Genomic DNA, 22,604 nt, shown 5'->3' on the forward strand with positions numbered 1-22,604 from the left:
TTCCTTCCTTCCTTCCTTCCTTCCTTCCTTCCTTCCTTCCTTCCATCTTTTAGAAAACAAAAATATCTTCAAACATTTTTTTTGGTAAGGATTCATACATATTATTGTTGTCGGAGCTCCACATCCTCTCTTGCAGCGATTTCTGCTCTGCTTTCAGGTCCTAAGACTAACCGGAATCAAGCAAGCCTGTTGCTCGTCAGAGGAATGCAAAAACAAATTCACATGCCAGTGGTGCAGAAGGGAAAATACCATGTCAGGAGATGGGTAACCGCTGGAAGGGGTAACCCCGAGCCCTCCTTGAATGCAGGGAAGTACCAGCTGCGTACTACACAGAAACATTTCTAGGAAGTTTTGCCAAAAAAGGAAGATTTGCTAATTTTGTAGCTATTTACAGTGGGAATCCATATGAGTCACAGTAGGGATCTTACAAAATAAGCAGAGTAAGACTGAATTTCAACTAGCAGCCAGCGTTTGCAAAATGGAAGCACGGAGTCACACACAATAGTACAAAGTTGTGCTCAACAGGTTGTTCTGGTGCATGCCAAGTCAGTTTGCCCCAAAGCTCTGAACATTTGCTCTGTGTTTGCAGTACTGCCCATTTGGAAGCTACCTTTTCCCTTTCTAGTGCAAGTAACTTGCACAGATATGACATTTTGTAATGGTGTGAAAACTTAGCTAGCCAGCCAGGATCTGGCCTAATGTTCCAGCTGGAAAGGCCGTGGCGCTGACTGAAATTTCTGAAGGACATTTTGCATAGTGTCAGAAATCTGAAATGCCTGCTTATCAGTGAAACAATAAAAAGAGATTGTAAAACTGTGCCTTTCTGTCCAGGGAACAAGGGAAGCAACAGGCTGTTTTCTGCAGATTTGAAACACAATTCTCAATTAAGTGAAAGTTGCATTAGCTGTCCCTTTACTTCACTGACTGACTCTCCCACAGTATTTTTCCTCTTAGCAGTCTCATCTTACACAAGAGGAAGGTAACATGCAAATTAAATAGCTAACTTATGTAGCCTTCTGGGAAATGGCCTTATTTATCACTACCCAGCCTACAAAGTTTCTAATTCCCTTTACCAGATACTTCTGCTATTTGGGGCCGTTAGAGTGACATGCAATTTCCCTGAGCCACAGACTCACAAATCACAGGGGTTGGAAGGGACCTCTGGAGTTCATCGAGTGCAACCCTCAGCTAAAGCAGGTTTCTTGCAGCAGGTTGCACAGGAAAGCATCCAGGCTTGAATATCTGTAGAGAAGGAGACTCCACAAACTCTCTGGACAGCCTGTTCCAGTGCTCTGTCAATCACAATAAAAAAGGTATTCCTTGTATTAGTATGGAACTTCTTGTGTTCCAGTTTGTGCCTTGCCCTGTTGCTACACACTAATGAAAAGAGCCTGACCTCATCTATTTGACTGCTGCACTTCAGATATTTATAAACAGTGATAAGATCCCCTGTCGATCTTCTCCAAGCTGAACAGCAACCAACCGACTTTTCTCATTTCCCCTCATCTGCAATTAGCAGGGTTTCTCAAAAGATGCAGATGTCCACCTCACATTATGGTTGTGGACTTCATAAAGCACTGCTACTAACCCAGCACCTGCAGCCCCCTGTTTAAAACATGCATCAGGACCCTCTCTTATCCTAAGAGTCAGTACAAGAGACAGACGTACTAGTTACTAGATTCATGCTGTTAGAGCCCCAGCATATAAGGAGGAGGAAAAAGCCATTTCTGTGATGGGTTTTTCCCTGTTTTGCACACCTTTTGGATATCACTTGCTACATCTCCATGGCAAAGTTGGGTCAAGAATGAGTGAGACTATGGCAAGCTAGTGTGAAGGTGAGGCTGAGGACAGGCTGTCAGAGATGCCCAAGTTTTGCTTCCCACCATGTTTATGTTTATTTAAACATAGAGGAGGTCGGGTCCTCCTTGCTGAAGGAGCTTGAAATGACTTGATAAATTTAATTACAACAGTTATAATTATTGTAAAGTGCTGTAAAAGAAAGCAAGCAGCCAAAACATGGTCATAGCAGAAATCAAAATGGCACAGAGCTCAAATAAAGGAGAAAATCAACTTTACTGAGCAAAGGTCACAGTTTCTCCCAGGGCTTAAATTGCTGTTAGTAGAAACACAAAAAGGATGGTTTACAAAGACTCAGGTGTCAGAGACACCATTGTGAAACCTTCCTCCTGCCTGTAATTTCCACAACAAAGAACTGGAAGTGTCAGGGAAATGTGTCACTGGAAGCCAGGCCAAGTTTTAGACAGTAAGGAAAAAGGATTCTTTTAGGTGAGAGTTAACAGGGACTTCCCCCCTACTTTAGCCACCTGCCTCTGGATGTCATGAGAAGAAGTATGTCCACTTGCCACTGAAGTGAGCTGTGGGTATGGAAGGTGCTGGGCTGTCCCCTGTCCCAGCAAACTGTAGGAGGTCCTCTACAGAATGCATTTGCTCTTGGGCAGGAGCAGCAAGTATAATAGCAGGAGTTTTGTGACAAAAAGAGATGAATTTCTACATAGTCTGGAGGTCCATCGCAAGTCAAAATAGCAGCAGTATGACTTTTGTCTTCTAGAATTGTGAAAAGATGCCAAAAATGTTTTGATAATCAGCCTCTTAAAAATGGGCACGCAAGCAGGGATTTAACTGGAGTAAAGACTGTCATCAGTAAATACAAGAGACTTGTTCAAAGACTGCAACATAAGGACTTAGTGAAGTAAAGGAAAATAACAGAAATTGTCATTTGTACAAAACCAGATCTGGTTCTATATACAACCTCTTCTGTGAATGCAGCAACATATGACAGAGTACTTATTTGCAAATAATGGTTAGAAGAAAATGTGCTTTTTAACGTTTATTTACTTATGTCTTGGCACGTTTGGCTTGTGAGGAAGTAAAAAAGAAAGCATCAATTTGGAAAATCTTCCTAAGCAAAACACTAACAACAGTGCACAACTAACCGATGGATCATCTTCATCAGAGAGTTTCAGGGTCTTCAATATATTCTAGTTAAAGAATTCATCCCCATATTCAGAGCTGGGTTTTAAAACAAGGAGATCAGCACTCAGCCTAACAACAGGTATTCTGCTACAGTTTCTGAAGTAGATGAATACCTCAGCTCACCTCAATTGCCCTCTAGAAAACTAATGGCTTTCCTCTGATGGTAGAAAGAGGCCTAAGATGCTGATGTCCTAAATTTAGGCATCATCCTTAAAAGGTCTAGAGTTAGCTGGGGGTGAGTCTGAGTCAGTGACCTGTCCGTGATCCCTCAATAAATCACTGGAAGGGTGGAGAAATGAACCAAGCTCCCCAAACCTGTATCCTACCTTCTCCAGTAGACAACTCAGTTTTTAGCTCTTTCAATTTTACGTCTCTTGGATTTTATGTGGCTTTGCTTAAGAAGTATTTGCAAGATCTTCATTTCATGCATCTCACTCAAAGACACTTGTTTGGATCCACAAGTTAAATTGACTTTTTATGGTTCTTTTCACATGCCGGGTGTTTTTCCACCTATTATGTAGCTTTGCTCCACCTTTGCATGGGACTGTCTCCAAAGACTCAACTTAGAAGAATTTTGAGATCTAGCTGGCTCTACCCTTTCCTTTGTGTCTAAAAGCCTTGCTGAAATTAAGGCAATTAGCAAATGTATTGTTCCAAGAATGATGTTGAACTTCCTTTACAGTGCAGCCCTCTTGCTGCAGCCCCTCTGGGGCTGTTTTTACACCTCCATTTTGAGCGGAGTTAGGTGAGCAGCCTTGCCAATTCCACTGCTTTGTGAGACAACAAGCATGTATCAGGAACACTGAGACACAGCCTGAGCCATGGGTATGGCCTTGTTTTTCTTTCTTTACATATTCCAGATGTTTGCTTTACACCCAGATCTGTTAGCTCTATTGCTTGCAAGGTGAGTAGGAAAGTAGCCTTGTATGTACCAGAGCTCCAAGCACTAAAGCTTTACTCATTGTCCATATGGGCAGATGGTTGAGTCTGTCGTTTTCTTTGACCAGGGCCTTCTTTGCTGGTTAAAGAAATGCTGACTGCATCTCTCCAGCTGCCAGTTCTTAGTCTTTATCTGACCTTGTCTCTCCCAGAGAAGTCAGCTTTGAAAGGAAATATTACATTAAACACTCTCCAGCTGCTTCTTGCACCCGCTTTCAGCTTGAACAAATTATACCAAAAACTGTCAGAGGAGAAAAGCTGTAGATAAAGTGAGATAAACAAAAATGAATAGAATTCAGAAGCTCTCCTGTTGCCTTGGACATTCTCTTATATTTAAAGGGACTGCACATATTAAAATATCTACTCTTTGTCTGCGGTAAAACATGGATTACACGGATCCAAGAAGTTGTTACAGCAATTACTCAGGGGTGTCACTGACCAAGAGGAGATTTGGTTACCTGACAGGGCCTGGAAAGTGGAAAAGAGCTTTTAAATTGCCAGTGGCATACTTCTGAGCTACAATGACTTTACATCCTCCACCCCATGTCTCCAGTTGCAGCAATGAGCCTGTTCTCAAGTTTGCATGCAGCCAGCAACATTGGCACATCCACCAGCACAGAGCAAAGTGCCTGGGAAACGTGATGGGGTGAGATACCTCTGGCAGGGAAGGGGCAAAATATAACTTCATGTTCCTGCAACAACATTTCCCGTGTGTGACATACACATACAGTGAATAGGGCTGAGGCCAGCTGCCTTCATTCAGCATCCTTGAGGCACATCGCTATTAAGAGCTTTTCACCAGCAGACCCTGACTTGGTAGTGACAGAAACACCTCTGCAGGCTTGATGGCTGCAGCCAGACCTTCCTGCTGTTGTAGAATCAGCTGCAAGGAGTTTTGTATGCCTTGGCAAAAGAAAGCAATGCAGCTTCTTCAGTTTCCTATAGGCGTTCAGCTATTGCCTTAAAATTGGTCCCTAATGTCATCCTCACAACATTAATCAACCCTTCCCAGTTTTTACTGACATCTTTTTCTTATTTAAGGACAAATGTATTCCACCGTCCCTAGAAGAATTATGCTGTAGAATTGCAGTACTGGTTCTGATTTCAACAGAGATAGCCAGGAACAGCTGCATCCTACACAGGTTTAGGATGAGTCTTGTGAAAATGAGGACTGTATAAATCACGAGATAGGATTCTTGACTCCTGCTGACAAAGCAGAGCAGCTTTGCTCAAGCTCTTGCAAATGTATTTCCCTTTTTTTCCTGTAAAAATACTCTTCCTGAAAAGTGAAGCTAGTTTTAAACCAGCTGAAACCAAGCGGGAACAGTTCGATTTTACTTTAGAAGGACAAAACAGTAAGGAAGGCCCAAACCTCAAAGCAAAACCTTCAAGCAAAACTTGAAATTTTATTATTGATACATAACTGCAGTGACTTAACCCTGCAGTCTTGTTCCTGCATTTAAAATCATGCTTTTCGCTCAAACGAGGAAATTTAATCTAGGGAAAGTCCAAGCTAAACATAAGGAACAGCAGAGGTATGATTCAAAGACCTCATATTTCAAGATTTTCTCTTGTCATCAAGTTTTGTTAAATTTCTCCAGCCACCAGTGACCAGAACTGCTGTTTCCCAGAAGAGGAGCTGGCACTATATTTTAAAATGCATTGTTTCACATTATGGAAATAATAGAACTCCTAGCTTCCCTTTCTGATAGTCGCTCTTTGAACTGGGCCATATGTCACAGCTTAAGGCTTTGCATATTTATTTCTAGATGGCTTCCCTGGCGAAATCTATGCCAAAAGCAGCAAGGCAAAGTGAGCCCAATCAGAACCCACTTATCTTCATGGGAAAACAGTTCTAAATTAGGTAAAACAGAAATCCCCACTTCCCTTTTCTAGAAAAGTTACACTATGTGTTAATTAGCAGATGCATGTTTCATTTTCTTCTTCTGCCCTTGTTATAGGAAAAGGACAAGGCAGGGCACCTAAGGGCCCTTTTGCTGTAGGCGCTATTCACAGTTTTTCCTACTGCCACTCCTCTTTCTCCATAAACATTGCTCGTATCTTTAATGGAGGTAACATCCTGTTTTCCCTGTGGCTTGTTCAGGGTTGTGTAAGATATCTTTTACAATAAGAAGGTAGAATTTCCAGCACTAGTAGTTGAGAGACTTACTGGAAACAAGTCTCAGCCATGGGTTTGCTCTGCATGTGCTACTGTATGCTTGTGGGAAAGCGAAAACAGTGGAAACAAACTTGGAATAAATCAGCTGCCTCCTGGGACCTTACAAATGTCCCTGTGCAAATGAGGAAAAGAGCAAAGACAGACAGCACTTCCCATCTCCAAGAACTGCTGCTGCTGAGGAGCACCTTTCTATGAGGGCCACATGCAGAGCCTCCCAAAAGTGAGCTTAAAATGAAACACAGGAAGAAATATTAATTGCTGGGTCTTTCAAGAGAGACAATTCCTACAGTAAATCCATGCAGCTGCCAAAATTGCTAGGTGGGCTCACTTGAACTCCTAACCTGGGCTCAGCAGCATTAACTGCAAGACCAGTTCCATTGACGTGAATGTCTTTAAGCATGCACTCAAGTGGTTTGCAGAGCAAAGCCATGACGTGCCTCCTGCTTTGTGGTGCCAGTATATGGCAGAGTGCAGGGGACAGAGCTGTTTCAAATATCTCTAGATGCCTTATGAACACTGAGCAAGGAAGTTCATCTTTCTGGGCTCACAAGTGCATATGGCCACCCTGCTGTGGTCTCTTATGGAGCCTGTCCCTGGGAAAAACTGAACAGCAGCTAAAGCAAAAGGGTCCTTTGTTGAAGGGGCATCAGGAATGTTATTCAGTTCTGTCAGAGGTGTGGTTCCCTCACTGCAAGGATGCAGTGATGTTTTCAGCATGCCTGGAGACATTAGAAATATTACACAGGCACTATTCTGGTTATTAAAGTGGGCACTGGAGTTTATTCTCAAGAGCTTGACTGAACAAGGAGACCAAGCGTAAGAAAATACCGACTCGGAGGTGGAAATAGATCCAGGGATGGTCTCTAGTTATGATAATTACTGTTATGGAGAGCTACTGCATACTAGTAACAGTTTTCAGAGATGAAATAAACTTCATGATGCATACTCCAGGGCACAAAACAAACAAATGGAACTCTGCTTTCCCAAGGTTGGCAATTATTTCTTAACTTCTCACTTGGGAGAGGCCAGTAACAGGTTTACAATGGAAAAAGAGGTTATAAAAAGGAAAAGAATAACTTGACAAGAAGAAAGTGAGGAGGGAGAAAGCTAAGGCGTACGTATCTGTTTTCAGGAGGTGTTTGCTCACCAGGTTCTGGGTGGTGGATCTGAACAGGGAATTGATAGCTCTATACCAAAGTGCCAAAGAGCCAGTGTTCCTTGTGTGAGGAAAATGGCTCTTTGCCTCAGCAGTGCTGTGATCCTTGTCCTTTCTGGCCCGTAGAGACTGCTCCAGCTAGTCAAGGAGAAAAGGTTGTGATATGCTGGATGATGAGAACGAGCAACTGCAAAAATGGCATTTGTTTAATTCATAAACTTTGAATCCAGGACTTTCACAAAGGGCCTCGGGTAAGCCTCGAGGGAACTGAGCACACCTTGCCTGGATTATACTCCTGTTAAAGATTCCCTCCAGACTCCATGCGGTTTGGCTCATTTTCCCTCCTAGCACACACTGAACACAGCTCCATCTCTCAGGTGATTCCAGGTTTGCATTTATTTTTCAAACTAATCAACTTGTTCAGACAAAATAAAAAACAGGAAAACGGGAACGCTGAAGCTTTTAGTTTTTGATAGGCACTGTGCTACATCGTTGTTTCGGCAGGAAAGAGCTGGAGCCTGCTTGTGCTTCTCTTCTAGCCTTACTGCAGAGCACATGCCTCTAGGTGGTGCCTTGCTCTCAGGTTTAATGCCAGGGCTGAGTAGCAGCAGCCTCAGGCTGAATTCTGCTGAGCATTTTTGCTGAGCTCTCATCACCAAAGGTCTGCTAGAAAAACAGGTGTGCTTTAGGCAAGGAGCCACAGTGAGAACTAGAGGGATCCCACACAGCATCAGACGCTGGGGTCTGCCAGTTCGTGGTGTTATCTTGAGCCCACTGAGGCCCCTTCCTTTAAAGCACAGGCTTTAACTGCAGCACAGGCCCCTAAACCCCTGGGGTAACATCAGCTGCTTTGCTTTGGGCTTGCTGAAGAGCACTGGTGTCTGTAAGGAGAGGTAGCAAAGATGTTGACTTTCAGGATGAAGTGTTGGAGAAGTTAAATAGGCAGCCTGGTAGGTCATGAATGTGAGTGGATGCCTTTTTTCTTTCCTGCTCTGCTATTTGTTTTGGAACCTGGTCTGTGTTAAAATCGTGGGACAGGAGCAACTCCTGAAATCAGCTGTGGAACAAAGAAAGCCTGTAGATAGTGTAGAGCTGTTCTCCATCCTTGACTGTGAGGAAGGGCAGTGCAATGATTTGGAAATGGAAGGGAGGCCTGATGGCAGCTGCAGCTCCTGACAGGGAGCGGAGGGCAGCGCTGAGCTCTGCTCTGTGTGACAGCGACAGGGCCTGATGGAACGGCATGGAGCTGTGTCAGGGGAGGTTGGGGTTACGGAAAGATTCTTCACCAGAGAGTGGGCAGGCCCTGGAACAGGCTGCCCAAGGCTGTGGTCATGGCCCCAGGCTGATGAAGATCAAGAAGTGTTTGGACAGTGCTCTTAGGTATAGGGGTTGGGTTTTGAGTTGTCCTGTGTGGAGCTAGGAGTTGGACTTGGTGATCCTTATGGGTCCCTTCCAACTTGAGATATTCTATCTCTGTATTGTCCTATCAGACAGGTGCTGTCCTGGAAGATGAGCTGTTTTCTTCCCCACTTTAACCACCTGAGAGAAATGACAGTGCTCTGTTTTGTTTTGTTTTGTTTTTTTGTCAGAGGAGGAAGAATTTGCCCTGGGGCTTCTTCCTCCCATCTACCTGTTATCACATACTTATATCCAATGGGGAAGCAAAGCTTGGACAAAGAGGAGGCAGTGTCATTGTGTCATAGCCAGAGGGACATCAGATGATGCCATCACAAGAGTTCATCCCTGAATCAAGGTGTGCCCGGTAAGTGGCGAGGAGAACTTTTTCCCTGGTACACACAGTTCTGAACAAGCTGAAGGATTGGCCCTTGGATTTGTTTTTCAGATGATCCCATCCTAATAGCTTGGGATGGATTTGAACTGACTTTTCCACGTTGTGGCCTTTGACCTTTTAATCTTTTAGAAATAACCTATTCCTTCTCTTCATGACTCCTAGTCTCACCAAATCAGCTGTTGTTGTTTATCTTCATCAGCTTTTCTGGTGAGCTGGCTCATTCACTGCTTTGGGCCAGCTTCTTTCTCCCATTGAGCTACAACAGCCTGAGAAGTTGTGGTGCAAACTGCTGCTTGGTGAGGATGCTAGACTTCCGATATGAAAGGGTTTTCAGGGCTAAACTTAAACTTTTATGATAAATCTAAGGAATATCTCCAGCTTCTTTGCCCTTATTCTAACTTCTTCACCTCTCACCACAGCCTCCAGATCCAAGGGATTATGCAGCTCCAAAAGAGGAAGAAAAGAAACATGGAAAAAAAAAGAAGATTATAGCTGCTAACTGGGGCCAAATATAGCTGGGTTGTGGATGGGACAAGGAGGAAAATGAAAGAACTGTCGAGAACTCTGGGGAGAAAATGGATGTGAAGTTAGTTACATAAATAAGATAAAATACATTGAGGACACAGGTGTGGGGGGGGAATGCAGAACCTCCTACAAAGCCCACCTTGAGGGCTGTGCGCTGCGTGCCTCTCATAAGCCCTAATCCTGCTCATGTCATTGTGAGGCACTGAAGGATGCTACCCACCTAATGGCACATCCATGAGGAAGTTCAGTTGGCTTCAGCCAGTGTTTCCTCCCAAGGACACGTAGCACTGCCAGATCCCACTGTCTGCCTGGCTTCTGCTGTTGTCAGTATGTGAAGCAGGAGGAATGGAAGGGACTCTTTAAAAGCATTTTACACTATTGCAGGGGGATTAATTGTCCATACTTATCCTTCTGGGCTTAGGTCTTTGCACAGACAGATCAATACGCTTCCTTCTGTAGTTCATCTTCAAACCCATGTCTGGAGGAAAAGCAGGGACTAGGCAGAAAATTGCTCAATGGCTTGCTTAAATTCATGAGGCTATAGTTACCCTTAAAGACATTAACACTGCCTTTAAAGTTAAGGATATACTCAACTTTTTCTCTCAAGAAAGATGGCTTAAGCAAATTTGAATTGCAAAAGTCCTTTCCGCCCATCTTTCACAGTTGCTATATTCAAAACCAAGTGAGGAGCAGTGTCACTGCCACAGCTCATCCCACACCCCTCTGCAAAGACACCCCTGCCAGACTTGAAAAGGCACCAGTATTTCCCTGTGCAGCCCAGAAAGATTGTCCATTTTCTTTCTATAAATAAAACTGCCAAGGTTGCAGTTTCTGAACAGATTATGCTCTCACACAGAGGCTTTCTATGTGAGCAAATGCAATAACCACTTCTCACATTCATTTGCAAACCTATGAAGAAAGGTGGCACAGATCTATGGCAATTATTTTGCAGATCTGCTGTAGGACCACGGTTGGGGCTTAATGAAACATCACACATCTTAGGTAGGAAAATGAGTTGCATCTGGACAAGCACTGTGAAGGAAACAGTCTGTCTGCATAAGTCCTGCTGCCCGGTGACTTGTCTAATAGAAAATTAAGACCAAATATAAGATGGAAAAATACGCACCAGGAGGTCCTAAGGCAGCATGCTTTCTTCTTTTTCCAGGCAGGAAGGGAAATAGATTGATTAATACCTGGGGATGTCTGTGTATGAAAAAAATTCTGCTACAGCCTCTTTACCAAATTCACATAAATGAAGCGTGGTAAATGCCATCCTGAGTAGTTTGTATTTAAAAAATAAATAAATAAATAGAAGAAGGGCTGATATGCCATGATCTCCTCAGTGGCATCCCAGAGGGATTGTGTTAGCCAGCAGTCAGGAAAGCTGAGAGCCAAAAGACACGTGAGATTTTGGACCCATTCCTGCCCAAGAGGATCAGCTCCCCTTGCTCCCTCTTTCCCAAGGTCCAGGTGTGCACTGCATCCCCGTGTGCATCCATTCAGTTCCCTGCTCATCCCACTGTGGCTCGTGTTACTTGTCATGGAGTGGTCCTCTTTGTGCTCTTATTCCTAAAAGTTACCTAGTTTTTGAAAACAGAAAGATTTTAGCGTTCATAGATTTTCATGATAAATTCCTATGGTTCAGTTGTGTTCTGTGTGAAGAAAAGATTACCTCGTTTCAAATCTGCTGCACAGTAATTTCATTATGATCCTCAGTTTCCAGCATGGAAGGTCATTATGCACTACACCATAGCCCTGTGGCTATCCCTCATACTGGGAAGGTTTCCTTTACCTTTACACTGGGGTAAGCCAGCAGCAATGCAGTGACATCCACAGATGCCAGGCAGAAAGCACAGGACAGAATTTGATGCTGAGGCTTCTTAACGTGAGCTCTGGCTTACCTCTGCAGTCTGACCCTATATCTAACACAAAAGGTTTCCCAACATCACATGTAAAGCTAATTGCTGCCATTAATAGCACAGAAATAAACCAGTAAGCCTTTCCCTCCTGTTCAGAGGGAAGAGAAAACAGAGACCCGACTGCTAAATTCAGCTTTCAGCTTTATCAGAATACTGTTTCTGGCTTGGATGTTTTCTGAGCATCTGTTTTAGCAGTGTTCAAATTTATATCCCAAGTGTCCACATTCACCCAGAAACTCAATGAATTCAGAGGAAACAACTGGTCTCTGAACAGCTGTTAGTTTGGTTTTGAGAACTTCAGAGGATCTTATTAAAATAATAAATTTCCATAGGAACTGCTACTACAGCACTTTTATTATTATTTTTTTTTTTCAAGAGGGAAGTTATGCAAAGCCTGCTGGATAATATCAGCACATCTGGACAGCATGGAGACTGGGAAGCTTCAAGGGAGGGAAGGGGAGATAACCAGAGGAGAACCTTTGAGTCTTCTCAGTTTGGGGCAGGTACTGGGGTCCTGGAGGCAGAGCTGAGCCTCTGCCACCCCTGAGAGGACCCTGTTCAGCTCTAGTCTGAAGGTCACTGCCTTTGGCATCCATCACAGATAGCAAATAACTACTGATCACCACAGTGGGAAATGCAAGTCCAAGCAATTTTGTTTGTGTTTCCAGCCCTAAATGCTTACACCATCGCTACGGATTGTATTTATGCTCTTAGGGATATGCAGAGGGAGGTTTCCTCCCTGCTCTTGCCTAAGAAGTATTGCACAACAGGAAGGTGCTGGATGCCTTGGAGCAGCTTTTCTCAGTCCTGCTGATAGGAAAGAGGTAGCTTTGCAGGGCTGCCAGCTCTGGGCTGCTCTGGGACTCCCCAGAATCCTGTGGTTGCTGTACCTCACATACACCCCTGTGCAATCACATCCTTTTAGTGTCTCCAGATGCAAGACAGGGCCGCAGTCATTTGCTTTTTAATTTAGACACTTGTTCCTGAAAGTGCTGAAGAAGAAAAAAATGGTTTGGTTTAAGCTTCTGCACACATCGTCATGATATAACTGGTTTTCAATAGAGCCACCTCTTAAAAACATGATTAAAGGTCAAATATTAATGGACAGTACATGTCTTCAAATGTAATTAAAAGCACTGATACAAAGAAGATGCTTCTGTCCAGAAAGTTCCTGTGCTTGGCTCAATTTTCAGGGCTGACCATTACTCTCAGTGGCTTAAATCACGTTGATTCATAATCCTCTACAAGAGAAAAATCAATGCCGGAGTGCTCTGCTTGTGTAACAAAGTACATTAGTGAGGCTGGAGTGCCTCCTCAGTGAGATAAAGCAGTTAAAATATGTAGAGAGAACCTCCTGAATTCATTATGAATTGATTTTCATCCTTTTAATATTCTTGCTTACAAAGAAATTCCTATATAACACGCCGGCCTTTTTCTCTGCCTGTTCATCTCCTCCTTGGTTTGGGGTTTGGTGCTTTCCTCCTGCAAGAAGATGGTGAGAACTGCAGCAGGAACAGCCTGCTCACTGGCTCTGCTTTGTAGAAACTCAGCATTCAGGTATCCATGGTTAAAAAGAAGGCAGAAGGAAATGGCAAATATCCCTTGCAGTGAGGAAAATAAGAATTTATTAGCAGTGGAAGAAGCTTGACAGGAATCCATCTCTTTCTCTGGTGGCTTCGGCTGGCCTGCACTGAGTTACAGGGAGCTGGTGCATTCCCTGCCTCAGGGCATGCCTGTAATACCTCCTCTGGGGTTAACAGACTGCTCTGTGGAGACAAATGTCTTGGGAGGATTTGGTGAGGCCAATCATTTCCTTTGCTCTGTTACCCCTGAGGAGCTTAGGAGCAGATGATGTTCTGTCTTTAAAGTTTAATCACATAGCTTGGGCCATGTCTATGTTAGCTTGGTCTTCTTGGTCTGGACTGTCTCTGGAGACGGCTTCTAGCAAAGATACAGTCCTGTGTTGTATTTGTTGTTATCTTTGGTATTTGTTTGTTTTTGCCAGTCTAACATCTCAGCAGAATAACCTGTAGCTACAGGCTGTAGCTACAACTGCTGTCACTTAGGTAACTTTTCTAGTGCAGCTGTATCCTTCACCAGCTGGGCTGCTCTCAAGGAGTTCTCCCAGTCTGTACACGGTATCTGGGATTGCCCCAACCCAAGTGCAACAACTTGCACTTGGCCTTGTTAAACCTCATCTTTGGATGGCATCCCTTCCTTCTGTCCTATCAACTGCACCACTCAGCGTGGTGTCAAGTACAAACTTGCTGGTAAGTTTCCTAAGATCTGGATAGTAAGAAATGGGACTGAGACAGAGTGCAGTCATGGTGATTTATGACAAACATAACTACAGGCTTATGTTGTTTGTTTTTCCTGATGGAGCTGTGAAGGACAGAGATTACAAGGAGATATTGCTGGTACCATGGTAGCACAGGCACAGCAAGTCATCACCAGAAACACCAACATAACTGGCTTAGTTTTCATAGAATCATTGAATTACATAATTGTTAGAGTTGGAAGAGATCTTTGAAGGCCATCTAGTCCGACTCCCCTGCAATGAACAGAGACATCTGCAGCTGGATCTTCACCTGAACACTATGACTTCAAATACAATCGAGAGCAGCTTGATGACTACGTCAGTGAATTCCCTCAGGACTCTGAGATGCATCTTACTGGGACCCATAGACTCTCAGGTGGTTGTGAAGTTGATCTTCCCTTACAGTGGGAGGGACATTGCTCCCCCAGGACCCACCTTCTAACTCATCTACTTGAGGGGTCTGTGAATAGTAGCCACCAGTGAACACAACTTCTTAAAGTTGTTCAGTACCTCAACCTTCTCCTTGTCCATTGTTACCAGCCTGCCTATATTGACAACAGGGCTTTGCCTTCTTGGGTCTTCTTTTTCTGGTTGATGTAGCAGTAGAGCGAGCACAAAAACTCGGGGTTCTGGTGGAAAATATTTCAAGAACAGGTGACAAACCTGTTCTAAAGCAGATTTTGTACTTAAATTCGTAATGGAAACGATTGTAGACAAAGCCATGAATATGCTGGATCATCTTTCTTTCTTTGAGATTGCCAGATGTTTTAAGTCACTTGAACCACAACATAATACAAAGACCGTATCTATTATTTTGACTGGTGCTTTTAAAAAATGTGTTGTGTTCCCTCGTGTTGTTCCATCTTACTCTTTCTCCCTTTTTCCTCCTCCCTGACCTGGGTGATCAGCTTGCAGCTTGCCTTCAGGCCATGGCTGCCCAGGTATACCCGTCCTCTGAGTAGGTATCACCAAGTGTCCTGCCAAAGGCTCTGCTTCTCCCCAGAAGATGAATCACTGTGGAAGCATGCCTTCATGACTGTGCTTTGATAAACAATGAGGTTAGATAAGGTTTCCAACCGGAGGGGGAGGAATGCTTTTCCCACCAGAAAACCCTTCTGTCTGAAGTCCATTTCTGCTGACGCTGTCTAACAGCCAAGATGAAGCTGGAGGAAGAATCTTGGTGCTTGCTTCTCTCCTACACTCACAGGTAATTCTCAGAAAAGCCCTACGACTTCAGGCATAGCACACATGCTCCTCAAAGCATGAGGTCTGATCTGACATCAGTTATTAGCACAGCAAGCAACAATCTTCTCTGCAGCTACCTGCATGTGAAAGTTGTTACTCAGGGAGAGCTCCCCTATCTCCCCTTTCCTCAGTCAATTTAACGCAGCATTAAAAGATGGTATTTATGCAAGCAGTCATCCTAGCATATAGGATATTTTTTTTCTAAGTTAGATATGAAGATGCATCATTTTGGGCCTCAGTTCTTTGGAAACTGCTCATGTACTTCACCCTTAATGAGCAGGCTAGGGAATTTTTCCCTGCCTCTTTCTTAATATAAAGAAGATGTTTAAGACAGCCTTTTCCTTTTTGGTGATCCATAAAGCACTGTGTTTGCATTTGTGAACTCATGCCCACACCAGATTATTTTTATCATTACATTGTTCTCCCCATGGAATTTGTTAGCATGTTGCTGGCTATTTTCATCCGTCAGATGAAAATGAATCTACCGGGTAGAACAGAGCTCAGTCATTACGAGGTTTTTTGATGAAAGACTTAAATTGCATCTGAGAAATACAAATTACAAGGCCTAATGTTCCCCCAGAGATTTTAATTTAATACACAAAAGGAGCTGCTCACTCCCTGCTGAGGTCATTACATGAAAATTCTTTTTCTACCGAACGGAGTAATTGGGACCACTGGAGCTTGTTTCCCCTCCACCCGCTCGCTCAAAAAAAGGATGGGTCAATTTTGGCTGCCTCAGAAGGCTTATGAGTGATCACGCTTAAGATGAATTTTGTTGTTGTTTCTGTACAGAACAAAGAATGTGCACGAGCTCCTGTCTATGCTGCAGGCATTGCACATAGTGCTGGCTTCTTCTTTTACCATTATAGTACAGGGCTGGAGGAAACTGCTGAGGTCCAGGCCTACAGAAACCTGAATACCCAAAATAGGGTACTAGTATCCCATTGTTGTGCCATGTAGCCCCTTTAGGAGGCAAGAAAACCTCAGAAAATGTAGCATATCAGCTAGGAGAGTGCACTCCCTGGAGGGTGTCCACATCAAAGATCCTCAAGGGGTTCATAACCAGCTGCCGTTGGACAAAATCTTGGAGCCAATCCCATCCATATCTGCTTTTTTCCAGTAATTCCTCTGTGTAGATGTCAACTTTTGGGCCAGGCCAGCTAAGGTGGAGTCATAGAAGTCCCTATATACTCATTTGACTCCAGGACAAACAAACGTGCTGAGGTCACCCTCAAGTTATGGCATCATTGGGATGTTGGTAGGTCAGGCTGTGGGTCAGGGAAGATGATCCCACCGCGGTCCCCGCTGCAGCCCCATTAACCTTTGTGGCTCAGCTCCCCTGCCTGGTTAAAATTTAAACACTTGCGTAAGTGGTTTGCTGAACCGGTGCCAGCAAGATCAATGTCTTGCAGGACTGAACACATTAATTCTCGCTCTCGGAGAGGTAGCGGGGATACAGATGAGCCAGAAAACTAAACAATTTGGGAGTATTTGATCCAATGAGAAGGGCAAATTCCAAAGCTTAGGAATCCTCGTGCAGTTTGTAAGAAAAAGAGAAAGGGAGTTCAAGGTTCCCCTGCCACAACAAGCCTGGGGCTGTGGTAACCATGTCTTTGTACAGATGAAGGATATTTTTGCACAGCAGAGAGAACCAAGACACTATTTGTCGTACTGGTTTGCAGGAACAGATTATGTATTCAGCAGCCTCTTGTTTCTAACTTCAGAAAAAGTTTCCAAATATTCTTTTCTTCTGCTCGATCTCGTATTGAGGAACAAAGCTCTTGGGAGAATGGGCAGTTAGGAGGCACGTTTGTTCCTGGAGTGATACTAAACTCCTTCAACAGAAACAGATGATAACAAGTACACTAAAAGCAAAAATAAAATATGCCTCAAATAAAAGCAATATGCTTCCAAAACAAGGCTCCCAAGCACACTGGTTTCTCCCTTTGGGAAGAGGATATGAGAATGAGCACACGGCACCTGTTAGTCACGTCACTTAACTGCATGCCTGGAAAGTACTCAGATCTCATGGAGATGATGATGACACTGAAAGACCCTATGCAGAATATAAATGCTGAGCTACAATAAAGGCTTTCAAAACAGCGTAGATGGAGCCATTATTTCCCCCCAGGGTTTTAGACACTGAATTCTTTCAGGAGCTATTTAATTATTTTGTTTTATTTTTGCTCAATCTTTATGGAAAAGCTTAGTAAAAGGACTGTTCATTTTGACAAGGTTCCTCAGGGAAACCTCCAGACAAAATAGCAGTAATTTCTTCCTCACATAACTCACGAAGAAAAGTAGCAGAGGAAATAAAGAGGTAATAACAGAAAGGGGAAGATAATCATTTAAAAGCAATTGCTTTATACCAACACACAGTAAATGTATTTAATGTCATAAGCATAGGCTTACTTAGGGAAGACATGAATGAAGAAGCATCAGGAGCAAAGGGACACAGCTAAAGCAACTGTAAGAAGAGAAGGGAGGGATGTGGGGGAGAGAATCCCATTAGGAATGGTCTCATGGCCCTGATGAACGCTTAGTGGTTGGATCCCAGCCTTATGTTTCTTCCAGAGGTTGGGCTGCCAAAGCACTCAGTAATATGGAGGCCTGCCTGGCCTTCCTTCTCCTTAGAGGGAGACAGTTGTGGTGGAGATCCACGTATGCAAAATATACATGTATCTCTGGTGTAACCTGGTTTTCAGAGAGGAGAAAGGCCCGAAAGTCCCACTTCTCTGAAGATATGAGGACTTTTGCCTGAAATGCATGGACCTGCCAACCTGTGCTTTTCTTGCCCCACATCATCCCACCTTTCCTCCTACCCACAGGCTGCACTCCTGGCTCTGAGGACATCATCCTCTACCCAGGCAAAAGGAGGATGGTGGGTCAGACCTCAGCCTCCCACTGGTAGTAGTCTAATAACAGTAGTTTAATATGGTGTTGGTTTTTTTTCTGTTTGTTTGTTGTCGTTGTTTTTGTAATTTTTAATTTTCAACAGATCTTCCCTTACTCCTCCAGCATCAGGGTATAATCTAGAATTATAATTTTGTTAAGAGACTGCAGCACCAGTGACTGCCCAGGTCCAACAGGGCCCAACAGTATCTTCCCCCCTGTTCTGATCCTTACAGGCCTTGAAATTTCATAAACTTACGTTGCTGAGTTTTGATCATAACAGCTGTGACTTGTCCCTTTGACTTGACAAGCACCTGATTTTATGGATTGCGATTGACTTGGTGACCATCCCTCAGTCTTACTGTGACAGGATTTGGAGAGTGTCAGTGACATAAATCATTGCAGGTTTCAGGCCTGGGCTTTAGGATGCAAAATATCCCCTTAAAAGTGTGTTGAAAATACTCAGTCAGGGATGCTTTTGAGAGGTGGAGTGCTGTGAGAGCAGTAACAGTTGATGTCCAACACATGCACCTCTAGGTGGTACCTGTCCTTCCCCCCAGGGCAGGCAACCAGCCATAAGCTCTGGTCTTACAATGAAAGGAAGCTCCAGTCCCATAAATTCATATGAACATCAATTTTTCAGCTATGGGGACAATTCAGATTCTCTCCTGTCTTCTGTTTAATACAGACCAAAAAAGTCTCATTCAATAAATTCTGTGCTGAGCTCAAAAGTACTGCCTGAGCCATGGAGAAAAATATCCAAATATTGACATAAGACTGAAAGGAATGGGGAACATCCCACATGAAACTGTTCACATGTTGACTACATATCCTCATTTGCCTTCTATCTTTACAACAACACACGTGTCTAACAAGCTTCTTTGCTCAATGAAGCTTGCATTTTGCTTCTTTACTCAAGGAAATAGCCCTTTCCTTTCTGAACCTTTCATATAATTTATACAAAGAGTGAGCTAGTCACCTCTTAGGCGTCTCCTGGAAAAACAACAACTGATCCACCCTCATCTGGGATCTTCTAAATCATTTCAGTAATAGTTTGGTATTCCAAACTATGAGCAGGTGTATTAAATTTCTCTCTGATCTTCCTTGGGCTGGTTAATGTTTTACTGCTGAAACCTTATTTCTTTTCTGTTTCTTACTATTTTGTTTGACTGTGAGAAGCCCATGAGAGCAGAAAAAAAACTTCATGAAAGGGACAGCAGCCACTTAGGCTGTATGGGAAGCTTTGAGATGGTTTCTGTAGATGAGATTGGCACACCAGGTGCACATGTAAGTGCTTAGCTAGAACACTGATCTTTAGCAAAGGCTCTGGTCTTCAGCCCCACCTGTGATGGTCACAGTTGTGCTCCTGCCTGGACATGGATCAACACTGACCCAGGCCAAACATGTGGGCCAGTGTCTTGGTTTGAGGTTGGACCTGCATGGCTGCTGTGGACTTGCCTGGAGAGAGCTGGACTTCGGGCTACCCCTAGTTATTTCCCTGCCCTCCCTGCTTGAGGCTGCGGCTCTGTGCTCCTTGTCCATCAGCGAGGCTTCAGCTCTCAGCCTTGGTGTCATTCTTGCCTTGCTGCTCCTTGTCACCACTGAAAGAAGACCTGTAGAGCAGAGAGGTATTTAGCTTTAAATGGAGTGACAGTGGAGACACAAAGTGCGTTGTGAGCACAATGCTGAGACACTGCCATTGCAAAAAGAAAAAGAAACAAAAGAAACAAAACAAAAGGAAAACAAACAAGAAAAGCAATTAACTTCCTTAATAAACATTCTGATCCTTAATTTCTCAGTGTGAAATAGATGTTTTCTGCTTTGTATGTACCAATCCCAATCTTCCATGCAGAATGGCACGTGTGCTCTGCTGCTCGCTGTCTGAAGAGAGAACAAAAATCGAAATTCAGTGCTGCTGGCCATAAACAACGAGGATTTGAACACAAAGGCAGAGATTTCCCTGGCCTCTCCTTTTAACTTTATAGAGAGATGTACTGCAGCTGGTGACAGGACACAGAAACCTGGATTAAAAATGCCATTTAATCAATGTTATAGTCAGCAATCCAAAGCAGAACAGAAAGAAGGTGGCAGTGAAACCATTAAAGAAATATCTGGCAGATTTATTTTGGGTTGGCTATAGCTCATCTCGTGTATTATAAAAGTTCTGGCAGATTAGTTTAGAAGACTAGAGGCACCCCAAAAATCAAGGCTGGGGTCTTGCTGTTACAATTGCTGCCTTTGAAGAGGAACTCTTTGGGAAGAAGAGAGAGAAAACAGTTCCAAGGGAGGAATGTCCTGTACAGAAAGGGTAAGAAGAAAACCAGAGGTACCATTGCCTGTATGACAGGCAGCTGTGGGATCCTCTAAGTAGGTAACAGCAGTAGGAAGGCCCTCTCCTTGAAACACAGCTAATCTGGCCAGCAAACACTGTGAGGAAGAGTCAGCAACCTGGTAGGTGTCATAGCCATCAGGAATATCCTGGGCAGCCCCAAGTTTACCTACAGAGGTAGAAATCTCATTCCTGGATAGCAGCACTTCCAAAGTCCAGAATAAGGAACAGAGAGCTAACCTGACATTTATGGCCAGTAAGTATTAAATGTGAAACTGAAGGTATAAAGCAAGCAGCTGGAGTCAGGATGGTGCTCCTGAGCATCACTAGATGTTGTGCCGAAGCAACATGGCTGCGTGAGCCTCTCTCCAGCCCCTTCTTACCAGAGAAAGAGCAGCCTGCTGTCTCCCTCCGCATCCTGTGCTTGGTGCTTAATAGCCTGTCACACAGTCCACTCATTTCCAGATTTCTGAGCCCAGCTCAGATCCGATTTCCAGGCTTCTTGCCTTTTGCAGGCTGCAGCCCATCAACTGGGGTAAATCCTCTCCAGGCTGTTCACACCTCCCACTGCCCCTCTCAGGGATGAGGTGACAAGCCTGCCCTCCCTGCTGCCAGCCCCCTCCTCCCCTTGCAGACATGGCTCACTCCACACGGTGCTGCTCTCTGCGGGCCTGAGATTCTCTCTCCAAGGACCAGAGAAGAAAGCTGTGCAGACTCCTCCTGACTCACACAAACCAAAAGGACAGCCTGCTGATTTTTAAAATACAGCTAGCAGTTTTGCATGCAGTCACCCTGCCTGACTTAATGAGCCGTTCCCTCCAAATACCTCGCGTTAATGCGTTTCTGTGTTTGCCTGTCCGGGCTCCCTCGGGAGCTGCTGTGGGTTCGGGAGCCCACAGTAGACCACGCTCTGCCAGGTTGCAGGAAGGAAGCCCTCTGCTCCTTGCAGCCGTGTCTCCACAGCGAGCCAACCTTGTCTTACCAGAAAAGAGACGTCCCATTTCATTTCTTGACTCTCTGATGAAGCCTCTTTCTGATCACAGAATCACAGGACATGATAATCATTAAGACCTGTAAGCTCATCTTGTCCAACCCATTCCCACCATGCCCACTAACCGTGTCCCTCACTGCCACATCCACACGGTTCCTGAGCACCTCAGGGATGATGATTCCACCACGTCCCTGGGCAGCCCATTCCAGTGCCTCACTATGATATCAGGCTCATCTCTGAGACTGCTGCTGGGAGATCTGCACATGGGAGGCTCTTCCAACCTCTTTCGTCCCTGTGCCAGGTAAACTTGAGTTTCAACTGTATGGGCAGCCGTGGATATGCAGGCAAGGAGAGCCTGTTCATCTCCTGTACCTTCATTATTGGAAGCTTCCCGTGAAATTGGATTAGCATTTAAACATTGTGTGACAAAGCTTCATGTCCCAGGTTTTGTAAATGCTCTCAAGAATTAAAAAAAAAAACCACTTGTCAAACTCTTTCTGTATCGTTTGGGGACAATTATAGTACCACCGGATTAATTACAGTGTTTCTACACTGCTTTCCTCTGATTCTACTATTAAAACACAGCAGAAATCAGAGTCTGTTTTGACCTTTATTCAGAACCTCCTGTTAAAGTGACTTTCACAACAGAACCCAATTTGTCACATTTTATTTGTACTTTAATTTTATTATTAACAGATTAATGAAGCCGGTAATGGGTTTCCCGATGCTCCCTTTGGAAACGTGAACTGTGTCCCTTCCTTACATCAATCTGCTGTCAGCAGATGAAGCGCCTTTGCAGAACGCTATTAACTGTTACCAGAAGCAATTAGTCAAAATAGCAAGTCAGCTTCAAACTGAGAGACTCCAAATTCCCTCAGTGTGTTAGGAACGTGAGAGAGCAAGATTTAGCCTTGCCAGCAGACACAAGCTTGTAGGGCCTGCAGTATGCATCTGGGTTAATGACACGTAGAAATGCAAATGTATCAGACGTTAATTTGCTTGAAGGAGCAATGCCAGGCTTAAAAAAAAAAAAAATCTCTTTCCTGTGTCATTAACAGCAATCCTCATTGCGCCAGAAATAGCCACGTTCTGTGCTTGGATACCCTCCCTGCTTCAGCCTTTGAGATCCATGAGTGAAATCCTGGCCACCCTGCAGGCAGAAGGACACTGCTCCCCATCACACCAAGGTCATGGTCTGAAAATGAATTATTTCAGAAGTATTCAACCTCCTCCTCCAAAGCATCGAAGTCCAACCTCATCTCAGATCTCGTCCCTTTTTTGTTGGTACCAGAAGCTCGAAAGGTACTCAACAGGGGTACGGGCAAA

This window comes from Meleagris gallopavo, chromosome 3 (genome assembly GCF_000146605.3).
Source record: "Meleagris gallopavo isolate NT-WF06-2002-E0010 breed Aviagen turkey brand Nicholas breeding stock chromosome 3, Turkey_5.1, whole genome shotgun sequence".
In the NCBI taxonomy this organism is placed as follows: Eukaryota; Metazoa; Chordata; class Aves; order Galliformes; family Phasianidae; genus Meleagris; species Meleagris gallopavo.